The sequence below is a fragment of the Miscanthus floridulus genome, unplaced genomic scaffold (assembly GCF_019320115.1).
Source record: "Miscanthus floridulus cultivar M001 unplaced genomic scaffold, ASM1932011v1 fs_142_2_3, whole genome shotgun sequence".
In the NCBI taxonomy this organism is placed as follows: domain Eukaryota; kingdom Viridiplantae; phylum Streptophyta; class Magnoliopsida; order Poales; family Poaceae; genus Miscanthus; species Miscanthus floridulus.
The window spans coordinates 15,981-32,060 of record NW_027096260.1 but is presented as its reverse complement, the minus strand read 5'-3'; the positions used below and the strand labels follow the sequence as shown (position 1 = coordinate 32,060).

General features: G+C 45.0%; 1 pseudogene; it reads left to right on the top strand.

Annotated features, from left to right (window-relative positions):
- The first annotated feature begins 7,958 nt into the window (after window positions 1–7,958).
- On the top strand, window positions 7,959–11,738 carry LOC136530470 (receptor kinase-like protein Xa21; annotated as a pseudogene).
- The last annotated feature ends 4,342 nt before the right edge of the window (window positions 11,739–16,080 follow it).

The following is a 16,080-nucleotide window of genomic DNA, read 5'->3' as shown; positions in this document are numbered from 1 at the left end:
TGAGTGATCATAATAATCACCTATTGTGAGTAACAGCGGGTTACTCACGCTACCGAAAATCCTAAGCATAGCAGCTACTCGACCTATGCTAGTAGGACTCATAGGTAGGTATATCTATGCATATAGTTTCCATAAAATGCCTATAATGTAAATGCATATCACATCACACACACACACACACACACACATATATATATATATATATATATATATATATATATATATATAGTGATCATTCAAAATAAGGATTATGCACCGGGGCTTGCCTTGGGCAAGGCGGGGTGTCAAAAAAGTCTGCAACTGATGTCTCTGGGGCTCCCTCCTATACGAGAATCTCCTCCTCGTACTCCTGCTCGCGCTGTAGTTACGAGCTCTACCAACTCATTGTCTACATGCATGAAATGATAATGCCACACTTAGTAATACGGCAACAACAATTCTTAAAATAAGAATACATCTATCAAGCTACTAAGCTAGCTCTACCGACCAGATGCTAAGTTACCTATTATTACCACTAAACAGGTATGAAACATTGCATGTATTATCTTAGCAACTAAGGCATCCTTATTCTTAATATCGATTTTCTATATATATGATAAAACAAGGAGTATTAGCTACCCTATTTATCAACCTATTCTAAGGCTACAAAAATTACAGTGAGCACATAATAATACAATGAACCTACTGTAAAATTTCATGGTCCAAGATTTTACCAATTTGCCACAAAAATTCCTACAATAATTAATCTAAATAACATCAACACTTCCAAATTATTTAATAGACCTTAGCATCAACACATACATATATAAACTAACCATACTATCCGGTATACCACATTTTTAGGAACTCAACAGAATTATTTCATAATTTTTGGCTACTTATATGAATTGATATTAATTTCCAAAGTTTAACTTAGAATGTAAAATATAAAGCTATTTCTATCTTCTATAAAATGAAAAGCGAAATCAACTCGCGCGGCCCATGAGCGAGCGACGCGGACCACTCCCACGCAGTGCGCGCGCATAGCGTGACCCGCCGGCGCGGCCCATGTGGAACACGGCCCAACCGCGCGGCAACGGCCCACGACGGGGAGGCCCACACGTGTTGGTCACTTATGCGAAAACACCCCCACGCTAAGACCAAATCACCCCACAGTCCACAACACTATTCCTCGAGATAGCACTTTTGCAAAGGGACCCTCGAAACATCTCTTCTTCACAATAGCTAGGTCCTCGGTCACCCTCGTGCGCATCGGCGCGGCGGCGACGGCATTGGGCGGTCACGTCGACCAACCGAGCCCCTCCCTTGCCCCCTCTAAGGGGCCGATGCTCACCTAGATGCAGACGCGAAGCGGTGGGCGATGAAGAGATGAATGGGGACGCGTCCAGGAGCTCCCTCTATGGCGACGGCCAACCTACGACGGCGGTAACCCCATTCAGTCCAGCTCCGCAACCGGAGAAGAAATACGGACAATAGAGGAGCATTAGGGTCTCACCGTGATCCTACACGAAGTGGTGGTGCGGCCAGAGACTGCCCTAGTAGAGCCGACCACGTGCACGCGGCAAGGGCGATGGTGGGCCGTGAGGAAAGCAGTGATGGCGCGGCTCAGGTGCGCACGTCGAGAAGGACTGCGAGGCGAGGCTAGGGGTGCAACCAATTTGGCTTAGGATGACAAGGTGGGTAGTGCCCATAGGCAACGATGGGCTTAGCCTTTAATGGCACGACAGCGGAGACCCAGCTCCAAATTGGAGCTTACCAAGGCACGATTGGACACGATGTGGGGTCGGTCGGCTAGCAGGCTCGAAGACGGAGTCGAGAGCGTGCCGAATTGAATGGACATGACCCATCCATGCCAAATTGATGGCGTGGGCTTGGCTGGCCCAGGCAACAGAGGAGGGAGCAGAAAAGAAGGGGATGGGTCCGGCTGCTTGCCCGAGCTTTGGCGGGACGCAACGACCGCACACGTGCACTCACTGCGAACCACCGCAGCAAGGAGAGGAACGTGCTCGCGCGCAGGCAGTGGCAGTGCGGCAGGGCGGCCGTGGTGCCATTAACTGGCGAACGACACACGAGTAGCCTTGGCAAGCCCACGTGCACGAAGTCGGGATGGCAATGACGCAGCGGACCAGGCGGACGACATCCACCTGGTCAGAGAGGAACAACGCAGAGCAGCGTAGACACGACGCGACGCAAAGGCAGCGGCAGTGACAACGGCGAGGCAGGGGCGGCAGTGGACTAGCCAGGGCATCGGGCCCACGACGATAGCGGTGGGGCAGAGTGGCCAGGCCAACCGGCCCCAGCGACCCGTCAAACGCGGCGGTGCGCGGCGCGCGCGTGTGCGTGCTCTGCTCGTGCAACACATGCCTGGGTGGTTTTAGTAGCGGCGACGCGGGGGCCTACGCGGCGGTGCTCATGTGTGCGCGCGTTGGATGAGCCGGCGCTGCGACGCCGAGTGCCGAGGCACGGTGACCGCGCCTAGTCGCTGAAACCGGCCAATAATGTGCCATGCACGCTTTTTAAAGCGTCCGAAAAATCCAAATCGTTGATTCAATTGCCAAACCACCTATGCCATTCTTAAGAGGGCATATTAGCTACTAAAACCAGCCTAAAAACCATAGCACTCCTTAACCCAATTACTCTACAAAAATTGCCAAACCAAGCTTTGTCAAAACATTTTTCAGACTTACGAATCGACTAAGTCTTGATCGGATTCACGTCAAATTCAATTTCCAATCTATTAGACCAGATAGCTAGTGAATTCATTATTTAACCGCAGGTATTTCATCGTCATCTACAAAGTTTGTACTTCTAACTTTATTAAAGTATCACATGTATGTTCTATAGCATTTTCGCTTAATAAAATTGGTTTTAAACCCTAAGTGATATTACGGACAATGGAATGTAACCTTTCGTTCGCGTTCCGTTGATCGTTTTGAGTTACGGAAAGTGGATCTACCCTCTATATTAGATGCATTAACACATAAACACAATGCTCATGACATGTTTTAGCAAATGATTTACAGTGTAAGCACTGAGGGTGTTACAATCTAACCCCCATAAAACAAAATCTCGTCCTGAGATTTCACGTGGCCTAGTGTGGGAAAAGAGGTAAGGAGTACATGTTGATTTAACACAACTACCTCAGTGGACTAGAAAGAAGGTGGGGATAATGCTTCAAAATATAACTTTCTTGCTCCCACGTTGCTTCATCCTTCGAGTGGTTTTGCCACTGAACTTTGTAGAAACTTCACCACATTGTTTCTAGTCACTCATTCTTTCCTCATCTAAGATCTTGATAGGATGCTCGATATACGTCAGTCACGCTGGAGGGGAAGTCCTTCAATTTCCACAGCTTCATTAGGGTACCCGCAACATTTCTTCAACTGCGATACGTGAATCACATTGTGTACCGCCGATAAAATCTCTAGAAGTTGGAGACGATAAGCAACTGGGCCACACTGCTCGAAACCTTTGTAAGGGCCCACATATCGAGGGGATAACTTGCCACGGACGCCAAACCGATGCACCCCTCTCATAGGAGACAACCTTGAGGTACACATGATCCCCAACTATAAACTGCAAAGGCCTTCTTTGCTTGTCCGCATAAGCTTTCTGTCGGCTCTGAGCTGCCTTCAAATGACTCTGAATAATACTGACTTGCTCTCGAGCTTCTTTGATAAAATCAGGCCCAAAATATCCACGGTCTCCCACTTCAACCCAGTTAAGTGGTGTCCTACATTTCTTTCCATACAGAGCTTCAAAGGGCGCCATACGAATGCTTTCTTGATAGCTATTGTTGTAAGAAAACTCAGCTAAGTTCAAGCATTCGTCCCTTCTCAGGAAAAGAAATGGCACAAGCTCTCAACATATCTCCAAGTACCTGGTTTACCCTTTCAAGTACCTGTTTTAAACAAATGTATAAGCTTATTTTTTAAAAATAACTTTTGTCATATTTATAGTTTTATTAATATATCTTAAGGTTTGAAAAGAGTTTAGGGATGTCACTATCTCACCTCTCAAACCCAACTCCTTCAAAGGTTCAAAGGGCAAAAACCTCCCCCTCTATTTTGTTATTTCTCGCCCTCCAAGTGAGCTAATGGTGCTCAGCATGCAGAATGTCCCGAGGAGAAAGATGGGGTATTTGGGGGTGGCATTTTTAAGGGCAGTTGACTAAAGAGAACCGCCTCTATTAATTCATCTGTAGGGGCGGTTCTCTTAAGGAGCCATCTTTGAAAAGAGGTCACTTTTAGAGACGATTTTGTAAGGAGGACCGCCTTTGAAGATTCATTTTCAGGGGCGGTTCTCTTAAAACCAACCGCCCCAAAAAATGGACGTATTTCAGAGGCGGTTTTTCCTAATAGAACCGCCCCTGAAGATGGATCTTCAGAGGCGGTCACGGAGCTACAGTGCTCACCGATGCGGTTAGAGGCGGCGTGTTAGTTGAACCGCCTCTGATAGAAAACGGTGGCGTTGCTAAAAATGATTTCTGTACTAGTGTATAATTAGCTAAACTTTAGCTGGTCTTTTAGCTGAATCCCTAGCAGCTAAACTTAGCCGGCTAAAGTTTAGTTGGTGATCAAACAGGCCCTAAATATCTAAGCCATACAGTGTTTGCAAATGAACAGTGGAATCGTGCACATGCAAGGATAAGCAATTTAGTCAGTTGTAAGTACAAAGTTCATTCACGAATTTCTAACACTTATGTCTCTTAAGATTATAGCCCTTACAAGGGCACGCGTTGATAGACATGTTGTTTTATTAAAATATAGGGAAAACAGTGTTTTTGCCCCTGTTCAGAAGTTCAATTGTGATTTTATCCTTATTTTTTTAACTTTGTGATTTTACCCCTGTTATTTTGAAACGAATGAGCCGTTTGCCCCTGGTTTGGATGTCCATTATTTAGAGGCTGATTAAACGATTAAAAAAAACAAAACACATAAAATCAGATGCAAAATGACTAAAATGCCCCTTCCTCTTCATTCTTATCCGCTCGTCCTCTTCGTTGCTATCTGTTCGCGACTGACGCGAAAGCTTCGTGCGGACAGCGCGCCCCTACGCCCGCCGGCCATGGCGCTCCGGCAACCCCGCATCGGCGCGACGGTGGCCCTCGCGACCCCGCGCTCGCAAATACCGATGGGGCAAATCCGCCCTATTGGGCTGGGCGCACGACATCGACGGGGGAGGCACGGCCGGTGGGCTCGCGACGCATCAGCGCGGCAAGGCGGGCGCTGCGGTGGGTGCGGCGGCCGCGACGGGGGCGCGGCTGGGCGGGGCGCTGCAGCCATGCGAGCTCGCGGCGCGGCGGGTGCCGCTGGGCAGGCGTCCACGGCAATGGCTGGCATGCGCGCTGCGCGGCCCTCGTCCTCCGAACGCTGCTCCATGGCGCGCTCGAACTGCGCGACCAGCTCCGTGTCGAACAGCGCCTGCTGCTGCTTGCTGCTCGCCGGCAGCTCCTCCTCCGCGCTCAGCCGGCGGTGACGTCCCGAACCGGGGCGTGACGTAGGAGCCCGGCGAGAAGATCTGCCCCCGGGCGCAGCCAGTCCCGCAGCCTGCCGGACTTGGAGATGGAGAAGTCGAACGCCGCCGCCGGCACATTTAGCTCGCCCAGCTGCCGCGCCCTCGCCCGCCTCTTGGCTCCAACGGCGGCCTTCAACCCGGACCCGCCTGATCCTCCACGGTCGAGGCCGTCACCGCCGCGGGCGCCGCCGTGGCTGTAGCGAGCTCCTCCTCCTGTTCCGGTGCCAGCGCGGTTGGTCGTTCCGACGGCGAGCCGCTCTCGCTCTGCGTCTGCTGTTGCTCTGCGTCAGTACCATCGCGTCGAACTCCACCGTGCGGAAGCTCCTCGCTCTCCCGTCCGACGCGGACCACGAAGCGTCGTCTTCGTCGCGACTGCTCTGCCGCCGTTCCCGCGCTTGCTCCGCCGTGCAGCCCTCTTCCTCCTCCAGACCGGCGAGCAGCTCTGACACGTCGATCGTCTCGATCTTGGCCGGCGGCTCGGCCGGCGCCGGCGCCGTCGCGGGGCTATGCACCTCGGCGGGCTCCTTGGCTTTCCTGGCCGACGAGGTGGAGCTGCGGAGGAGGGCCAGGAACTGGTTGCCGTTGCTCTTAGAGGTGGATAGGATGATCTCCTCGATCGCGCTGCTCCTCTAGAAGCTGTGGCCCAGGCTGCAGCTCACCTTCTCCTGAAAGCTCCCTGATTTCTCCAGGATCTTGGACGACACACACTCCATCTCTGATTCTCTGTAATCTGAAAGCACAAAGAAGCTTCTTTTTGTTCAGTTTATCCTACTCTGGCCGAGCAGCAAGAATAGGAGCAGATGACAAATATGTTTGAATATTTTTCAATATTAAATCTGAGTTCAAATAATTTCAAGTTGTGCCAAATATGTTTGACCAAATTTAATCAATTGTCAGCATACAATAAAAAAGTCTAATTCCAAATCAGGGTAAAATCACAATTAGGCATAACAAACAGGGGCAAAATCGCATGGGCATTCATGTCCTTTTGTACAAAGTTTAACACCGTTAGGGGTGGATGACGGAGCAGGGGCAAACTGGTGCTTCGTGAATGGCACAGTAGGGGTAAATTCACAAAGTCAAAAAAATAGGGGCAAAATCACAATTTCGATACAAAACAAGGGTACAAACGCAAGAGCCCCTAAAATATAAGAGGATGGTAGGCTTGTATTTTAGTAAACACATCCGTACTAGCCTATTCAGAGCGAACTGAGTCAAATTTTTACATACGTCAGCATATCGTAAGCGATACATTCAAGTTCTGTGCAAGCATCTTTGGTCCATCATGGCGCAGAGAAAGTCTAGGTCATCAAGTGGCATAACCAATACAGAGACCAGTCGTCCATCACATTATGAAATCAGTGGCCGACTGGCCGTTCACGTCAGAGACTATTGACCAGTGAGTAGGGGTGAAAACGGTACGGATATTTTCCGATCGTATTCGAGACCGAATCCGTTTAGAGGGGTTCAGATCTGTCTGTATCCGAGTCCGGATATTCAACATCCGACACCGTATCCGTATCCGAATACTCAAATCGCATATTTATGATGTCGATATCTAATCGTATCCTATCCGGCATGGTTAACACTATCCGTATTCGAATCCGAATCCGGACAGAAATATGAAAACAAATTTGATTTCAGTGATATCCGTTCGTATCCGATCCGTTTTCATCCCTACCCGTGAGTCTTCGTGACGATGTTGACTGGCTTTCATCGCTGCAATAACAGAGGGTGACACGTTGTATCTTTGCTCGTTCCGTCCAAAAAAAAAATACAATTCTAGGTTTGAAACAAGGAAAAAGAATTTAGAATTTATTACATTTATAGAAAATAGTATCAACATTTATATCTCTAAATAGATTTACTATAAATTCTATTGTATTAGTAATCTAATAATATTTATTCGATATCACAAATATACTTAATTCTAAAAGGTGAGTTACATTGTTTCTAGGTTGGAGGGAGTAGAAAGTTACACATGCATCGAATACTTGATTTTTCATGCTGATGGCCACCCAGTTTAAGATGAACTGAATTTTTTGGGTAACTGAAATTTAAGATGAACTAAAGAACCGATTAGTTCTGTTTAGTCTAACTGAATGGCCAGGAACTTGGTGTCTAGTGTGAGTTTAAAAATGGGAGAAATCATTCCGTGGTGGTAAGTGCTTTGGTCATAATGCATGAGTCCTGTTCTCGAGCTTGTGTAGTTGACCGAGACTTTTTTTTTGTCTGCTTGAAATATCTCATTTTCATTGTCTCCTCTATTAATCTATGCCAGGCAAGCCGGATGCTTATTTCTAAAATGAAAAGGTGCAAGCTCCTTTATTTTGTAGATCAGAGCGCAATATAAAAGCTCCTTTATTGACTCTTTGCGGCAAGATGTTGAATAGTCCTATTGCTGAAGGAGAGGGTGACAGGCTTGTGAAGTCAGATTCATACAGTGCAACAGGCATGAAGCTCTATATAACCTCATCATATACGGTTAGCCCAAGGCAGCAGGATGATCTACACATGCATCCATCCATATATGCATAGAAACAATGTCTCACATAGCCATCCACAGCAATTCCATCCTGCCGCTGCTTGCTTTCATCTCCATCCACTTCCTTGCCTTGTGTCAACACACATCACCCGCCGCACTGAATGAATCCAGTGCTCTCCTCTGTCTCAAATCTCAGCTCCTCGACCCATCAGGTGCATTGGCCTCATGGAGAGACGAATCCCGTGTGTTCTGCAAGTGGCATGGGGTGACATGCGGCAGCAGACAGCAGGCATCTCGAGTCATTGCACTGGACCTTGAATCCAAGAACATCGCTGGCAGCATATTCCCTTGCGTCGCCAACCTCAGCTTCCTTGAAAGGATCCACATGCCCAACAACCAGCTCGATGGCCAGATTTCTCCTGACATCGGCCGGCTAACCCAGCTTCGGTACTTCAACCTCAGCATGAACTCCCTTCGCGGTGAGATACCAGAGGCAATATCCGCATGTTCCCGTCTTGAAACAATCGACCTTGATAGCAATTCCCTCCAAGGTGAGATCCCTCCAAGGCTTGCTCGGTGCTCATCCCTTCAGACTATTATTCTTGGCTACAACAATCTTCAGGGAAGCATCCCTCCACAGCTTGGCCTGCTACCCAATCTGTACACACTGTTTCTCCCCAGCAATAATCTGACTGGAAGCATTCCTGAATTTTTAGGGCAGATCAGCAAAACCTGACGTGGGTGAATCTTCAGAATAATAGCCTTACTGGAGAGATACCCACTGCTCTGTTCAACAGCACATCTCTGTATTACATAGATCTCTCACAAAATGCTCTTTCTAGGTCTGTCCCACCTTTCTCGCAGGCATCTTCCTCGGCACTGAATTACCTTAGCTTATACCAAAACAATCTGTCTGGAGAGATTCCTAGCTCAATTGGTAATCTTTCTTCCCTGGCTTTCTTACTGCTTTCTTATAACAGCTTACAAGGAAGGATTCCAGAGAGCTTAGGTAAGCTTAAAACCCTACAAGCACTAGACCTCAGCTATAACAACTTGTCAGGCACCGTTGCACCTGCACTTTATAACATCTCCTCTCTTACTTTTGTTGGACTTGGGGCCAACCAACTTGTCGGTACGCTTCCCGCCAATATCGGCAACACCCTTACAAGCATCACAAAGTTGATATTGGAAGGGAGCAGGTTTGAAGGTCCAATTCCAGCTTCACTGGCCAATGCCACAAATTTGCAATATCTAGATCTCCGTAGCAACGCATTCATGGGTGTTATTCCTTCACTGGGATCCCTGGCCTTGTTGAGTTACCTAGATCTAGGTGAAAATAGGCTTGAAGCTGGAGATTGGTCTTTCATGTCCTCTCTAGTGAACTGCACCCGATTAAAGAATTTATGGTTAGACAGAAACAACCTCCAAGGTGTAATATCTACTTATATCACCGATATCCCAAAAAGCTTAGAGGTCATGGTTCTAAAAGAAAACAAATTGACAGGTTCTATACCGTCAAAGATAGGAAACCTCATGAATCTCATGGTCATTCAGTTAGATAAAAATTTTCTCTCAGGGAATATTCCAGACACGCTTGGGAACCTCCAAAACTTGTCCATTCTAACCCTATCCAAAAACCAACTTTCTGGAGAAATTCCACAATCAATTGGGGAGTTAGAGCAGCTTACTAAACTACTTTTTCAGGAAAACAATTTGACCGGACTCATACCTTCTAGTTTAGATGGCTGCAAACAATTGACAACACTCAATCTTTCTTCCAATAGCTTGTACGGAGCCATTCCACGGCAACTCTTTCTGATATCTACACTTTCTGAAGGCTTAGACTTGTCCAATAACAAACTCACTGGGGACATACCTTTTGAGATTGGTGGATTGATCAATTTGAATTCACTTAGTCTTTCCAACAATCGATTATCAGGTGAGATCCCCTCCACACTTGGTCAGTGCCTTCTTCTGGAGTCTCTCCACTTAGAAACAAATAATCTGCAAGGAAGCATCCCAGATTCTTTCATCAACTTAAAAGGCATCACTGTGATGGATCTTTCCAAGAATAACTTGTCTGGTAGCATTCCTGTATTTTTGGAGTCACTTATCTCTTTACAGACTCTAAATCTATCCTTCAATGACCTTGAGGGCCCTGTCCCTGGAGGCGGCATCTTTGCTAAACCGAATGATGTGTACATCCAAGGAAACAATAAGTTGTGTGCAATGTCTCCAGATCTACAAGTACCACAGTGCTTGACATCAGGACCCCAAACAAAGAAGCATTCCTACATTTTAGCTGTTCTGGTTTCACTTGCTAGTGTAGTTGCAGTCACAATGGCGTGTGTTGCTGTCATTGTTTTGAAGAAGAGAAGGAAAGGAAAGCAACTAACCAACCAATCATTAAAGAAGCTAAAGAATTTCTCGTACGGTGATTTATTCAAAGCAACAGATGGTTTCTCTCCTAACAGTCTTGTTGGATCCGGAAGATTTGGATTGGTGTACAAAGGTCAATTCAATGTTGAAGAATGTGCAGTTGCCATAAAGGTATTCATGCTTGACCAATTTGGAGCACCAAGTAACTTCCTTTCTGAATGTGAGGCATTGAGAAATACTCGCCATCGGAATCTTATAAGAGTGATTAGTGTATGTTCAACATTTGATCCAACTGGAAATGAATTCAAAGCACTCATTCTTGAGTACATGGTAAATGGTAACCTAGAAAGTTGGCTCCATCAAAAAGAGTACACAAAAAGCATGAAAAGACCATTGAGTTTAGGCACACGAATAGCAATAGCTGTGGATATCGCTGCTGCATTGGACTATCTTCATAATCGATGCACTCCTCCATTGGTACATCGTGATCTGAAACCAAGCAATGTCCTTTTGAATGATGAAATGGTTGCATCTCTCAGTGATTTCGGTCTTGCAAAGTTTCTGTCTGTTGACCTTTCAACAGGATTCAATAATTCATCGAGTGCTGTAGGACCGAGAGGATCTATCGGATACATTGCACCAGGTGACCACATGTTTCACTCTTGTTTTTTTTTAATCAGAATTAATTGTACTTAAGTATATATGATATTTGTCCTGTAAATGATGCTTTGGCATCTTAACTATATTTTTCCCAATTTTCTGAAAAAGCTAAGTGGAGGATTTTCTTATTAAGTTTTGCACAACATTGCAGAGTATGGCGTGGGGTGCAAAATCTCAGTTGAGGGTGACATCTACAGCTATGGAATTATTCTGCTGGAGATTATTACAGGAAGGCGACCAACTGATGACATGTTTAAGGATGGTGTAAACATCCGCATCTTTGTGGAGTCATCACTTCCACTGAATATCCATAACATTTTAGAACCAAATCTCACTGGATATCATGAAGGTGAAGACGGAGGACAAGAAATGGTTGAAATGCAGCACTGTGCCATGCAACTTGCAAATCTTGGTCTAAAATGTTCTGAGATGTCACCCAAGGATCGGCCAAGAACAGAGGAGGTTTATGCTGAAATCTTGGCCATCAAAGAAGAATTTTCAACATTGTGCTCATTGGGAAGTGTATCTATGTTACTGTAATTCACTTAGTACCTCTGTAGCAGTTGCACTTCGCATATGGAAAAAGATCTGTACAAGGCAGTTGATCAAATAAATATGTAGCCAGGGACAAATATGTAGTAGTACTTTTCCTAGTATAACAAACTGGTGCATTACTTGGAATCCGTACTAAGTGTCAACCCTGGCTATAGTACTAAGTGTGGCACTGGGAAACAATACCATGTGTCAATAACAGTACCCATGACCGCTTCTACCACCACATGTTTAGTTCAGAATCACCACATGTTTCTATGTGACCCCTAACTCCCTAAGCATCATAGCCCAATCGTGCATTGACCTAAAAAATTCGAGCCCTTTTAGAACAACTTGAACTCCCTATGAAACATTAATGACTGATACAATCAAACTAGTGATGTTATACTAGTCCACAGTGTTAAAATACAACATACTTCACCCCCATATAATATATAACCAAAGTCTTAGTTAGAAACTGCAGAGCATGATGCCCTTTTTTTTCGAGCAATAACTCCAAAGTGTGATGATGAAATAAACTGAATATTCTACTAGGCATCTATATAACGTGTGTTTCGATCATGTGTTCCTGGCCTCCCACTTTACATTTCATAGCACATATTACCTATCTTTCGGTATGTAAAAAAGCAAGATGACCAACCTTCACTGAGATTTTGAAATCTGAAGAACAGAACAAAATTTCCCATAACTGAACAGCCATTTTCACTAAACTACAGTGTCAATTCCAATAAATAACAAAATCATTCATATAAATGCTTTACTATATCCTAGCATTAAAACCGTATTATGGGAGACACTTAATGAAAATTAGTATGTGCATGGGGGCCATAAAAAATATTATGCTCCAATGTTTATCTTTGTAGACTTTTCTTTTCCTTGGTTATAGCCTACTATCTCTCTGACTTTACTTTCAATTTGTTTCACTGTGGGTGTAGGGTATAGGCTCCTTTTCTTTGAATAAAAATGGCAAAGTAGTAGATAATCTCAATCTGTATAATGGTTACTAGTGCTTGGACCTCTAGTTGTAATGACTGATAACACACAGCAGTAAACTATTTTACTGGGAATGGGCCAGGTAAACAGCGTTGTGTAAACCTGAAACGATGTGATCCCGTACACTCTCCTCACTCGACAGTCAACAGGTCTCTGCCTGGCTGCTCCCCTCATACTGAAACTCTGAAAGGTAGCAGCAGACCTTGTATAGTGCAGGTATGTGTAGGCATGGACAAGGTAACACCTTTCTCAACCAATATTACACCAAACAAAGAGGATTAACAATAAACATCATCATCAAATCAAAACATTAAAAAAAAATCGCAGGCCATTGACAAGACTAAAATGTTGAATACCCTGTTCGCTTGATCGTATCAGTCATGATATAATGTTTTTCTCTCACAACAAAACAGCATCAGCCGGCTTATAAGCCACAGAAACGATCAAGCGAACAGGGCAGTGCTGCTTACTAGACGCAGGCAGCCACACCACACACCAGACACCAGTTCATGGATTTCTCAACAAGAGTACATTCTACCAAAAAAAGGCTAGCTTAATTAATTCTCCCTGTCCATTAAGCTGCATTCTCTTCCCCATGTAGTTTCAGAAACCAACACTATGATCCTAGCTTGTTCTCACATAGAAAAGCAAATTCAACAGAGCAAGCTAGCTAATCGACAGTTCAAATCTCAAAAGCAAAGGAAAATCTGAAGGCCACTGACCTCGGGGCCGGCCGGCGGTGGCGTGTCTGAGGCACACACAGCAGGGGAGCCGGGGGATTCGTCAGGGCCACGGGTGCCTTCCTTTCCGGGCTCAGTTGCACTGTCCTATGCCCCCCCCCCCCGCCTCGGGGCGTGGGCTCCGGTTCCCACTAGTAGAAATCTGCACATACATGACAAACAACTTTCGTCACTGAACAAGCGATATTCGTTATAAATTCAGTTTTATGATGAATTTATGACGAAAAATCGTTCGTCAAAAAGTGCGCGTCATATTTGTTCATGTAGGACGAATCCAAGCGACTCGTCATAGAAGTGGTTTGTTCTGTGACGAAAAACTGACCGTCATAGAACTATTTTGGCATGCGTGGCAGGGGGCAGCCACACTGGCGGATGCTTCCATTGGAGATGCTTCCATGTGTAGATACTACAGCCGGTTACATTGGAGATGCTTTGGGTGACGTGTCACCTTCTTATTGGACAACGTGGCCCTCTCTTGTTCTTACACGTTTCAGGTTCTTACTAGACCACATGTGGTGTCTGTGTTGTTCCACTTGTCAGGTTTTTATTGGCACACGTGTCGTGTTGCCGTTGGCCCACGCGTCACTTCTTCATTGGACCATGTATCGTATTTTTATTGGTCCACATGGCATGACCACAATATCGCATGTGTCTTTTTCTTATTCGGCCATGTGTCGCGATGCTGTACATCCGCACGTCAGTTTTTTAGTGGACCATGTGTCGCGCCCTAAACTACCCACGCGTCTTTTTTTATTTCGACCATGTGGTTAGATGGATTTGTACCACGGCTTTGGATTTGTATTGGACAACATGTCGTGTCCTAGCTCTTACACGTGTCATTCACTGGTTTGTCCATGTGTCAAATTTTTATTTAACGACGTGGCGTGTGCCACATGCACATCAATCATTACATCAGAAAAAATAATTCCAGATAAAATTGCTGCACAAAAATGACTACATACATAATTATTGAACCTGAATCAAATAACAACAGTTCAGGTCAGCAACAAACCACTGACATAGTTCATATATCAAGTAGCCACACGAGTTCACCTCATCAAACCAGCAAACAAACCACACACGTTCACTGCATCAAGAAGACTGAGAGTTACCAGCGTTGAAGAGCATGATATGCTCACGGAGCTTATTGTACTCCTCTTGTTGCTGTTTCTTGAAATCCTCAAACTTCCTTTCAATCTTTTCTATCTTCCTCTTCAGTTGATCCACTTGTTCGACGAGGCCAGCTGAACTTTTCTGTTCAGCAACAAGCTGTTCTCAAAGCGCTCTCTCTACCGATATCTATGTTCTTGAGGAGCTTGTCCGGATATCAGCATTCTTCAAAAAAGATGTTGCAGCTGGCCTGGGAGAGGACCTTGAAAACAACATCAGCACTAGGCATGGGTTCCTGGCCATCAGCAACAGCTATGCTTATATAGTTTCCATAGCTTCTTGTGAAAATCAAGGAGTAAATATTAGGCTACAGATAGTGCAAGAGGACATAAATTGCAAAACCAAGACATTAATTCATAAACAAGTAATGCATAGGTCTTCCTCAGCCTACTACTGATAGAGATTACATAAGCACAATGAACATATTGACTGGTGTAAAATTATAACTTCAAAATGATGGTGCCACATTAGGCTCCTGCTACTTTTCCTTCTTTTATAGCAATGGCTTCAGCAGATTTCAAGGAAAGAAAATGAAGGTACTTTCAACTGCTTCTCTTGTAGCATCGCTCAGTCCCTTTTTCCTACTGTTATGGAAGTTCTTGAAGATTTCCACTGCATCAACATCTTCATGAGGTCGATCATGTTCTTCATCGAGTACTTCTTGATCATGTTATGCGTCCTTGTTGTTCTTGTCTTTCTGTAAAAATTGCACATGTGTTTCTGTTGATACAAAGGTAGTGTGTATTGAATATAAAAAGAGTAACACAACCATCACTTACATATGCTTGCAACTTGGTAGGAGCTAGATCTTGTAGCCTGGTGGTACTTGACTTTTGCATGGTTTCGCTTGTTCTGCTCTGAGATTGCCTATAACTACAATTGTGTTAGACTATAGCGCAAGTAGACCACCGAAAAACTAGACAAGAAATCAATAACTTCACACACACCCCTTGTTCTTGCAACTTGACCACTTTTCGACAAGTGCACACCACTATGCGTCATTAATGTAAGAGACAGGAGAGGTCATTCTGATCTGATCAGCGGGGATGTCGTTGAAGTAGGCTTGCTTCAACTTGTAGTGTGTCTGTCGTACACCAGACTGGAATACACTCACGTACTAAGTTGCTCAAGGTAGAGTTAAATTTCAAGAGAGGATACCCATACTTACAGATAGCTTGGCCATAAATTCATCGAAATGTTGGGTCTGTCGCTTGTAATGTTTCCAGTGCGGAAAAATTGGTACTTGAGACCTAACTGCTACACCTGCCTCTAAGGCAAACTTGGCAGTGTCGGTATTTCTTATGCTCATGTAGAATATTCCGCAAGCGCACAGAATACCGTTGTAGCATTTCACCTAGGAGTATTCCAAGGTATAGTATTTATCCATAGGGAAGCAATGGTTAAAAAGGTGATAGCTAACCATCATGTGTCTACTAACTAGTATACCTATTAGACTAAAGTAGGGGTAAGTCAAAAGATAGGAATTATGGATAATGACACACATAGGAGAATTCCATGGTAAGATAGAAGAGCAGTCAAGCAAGTTGAGAGGACAACGGGTGAGTACAAAGTTCCTATATTGTT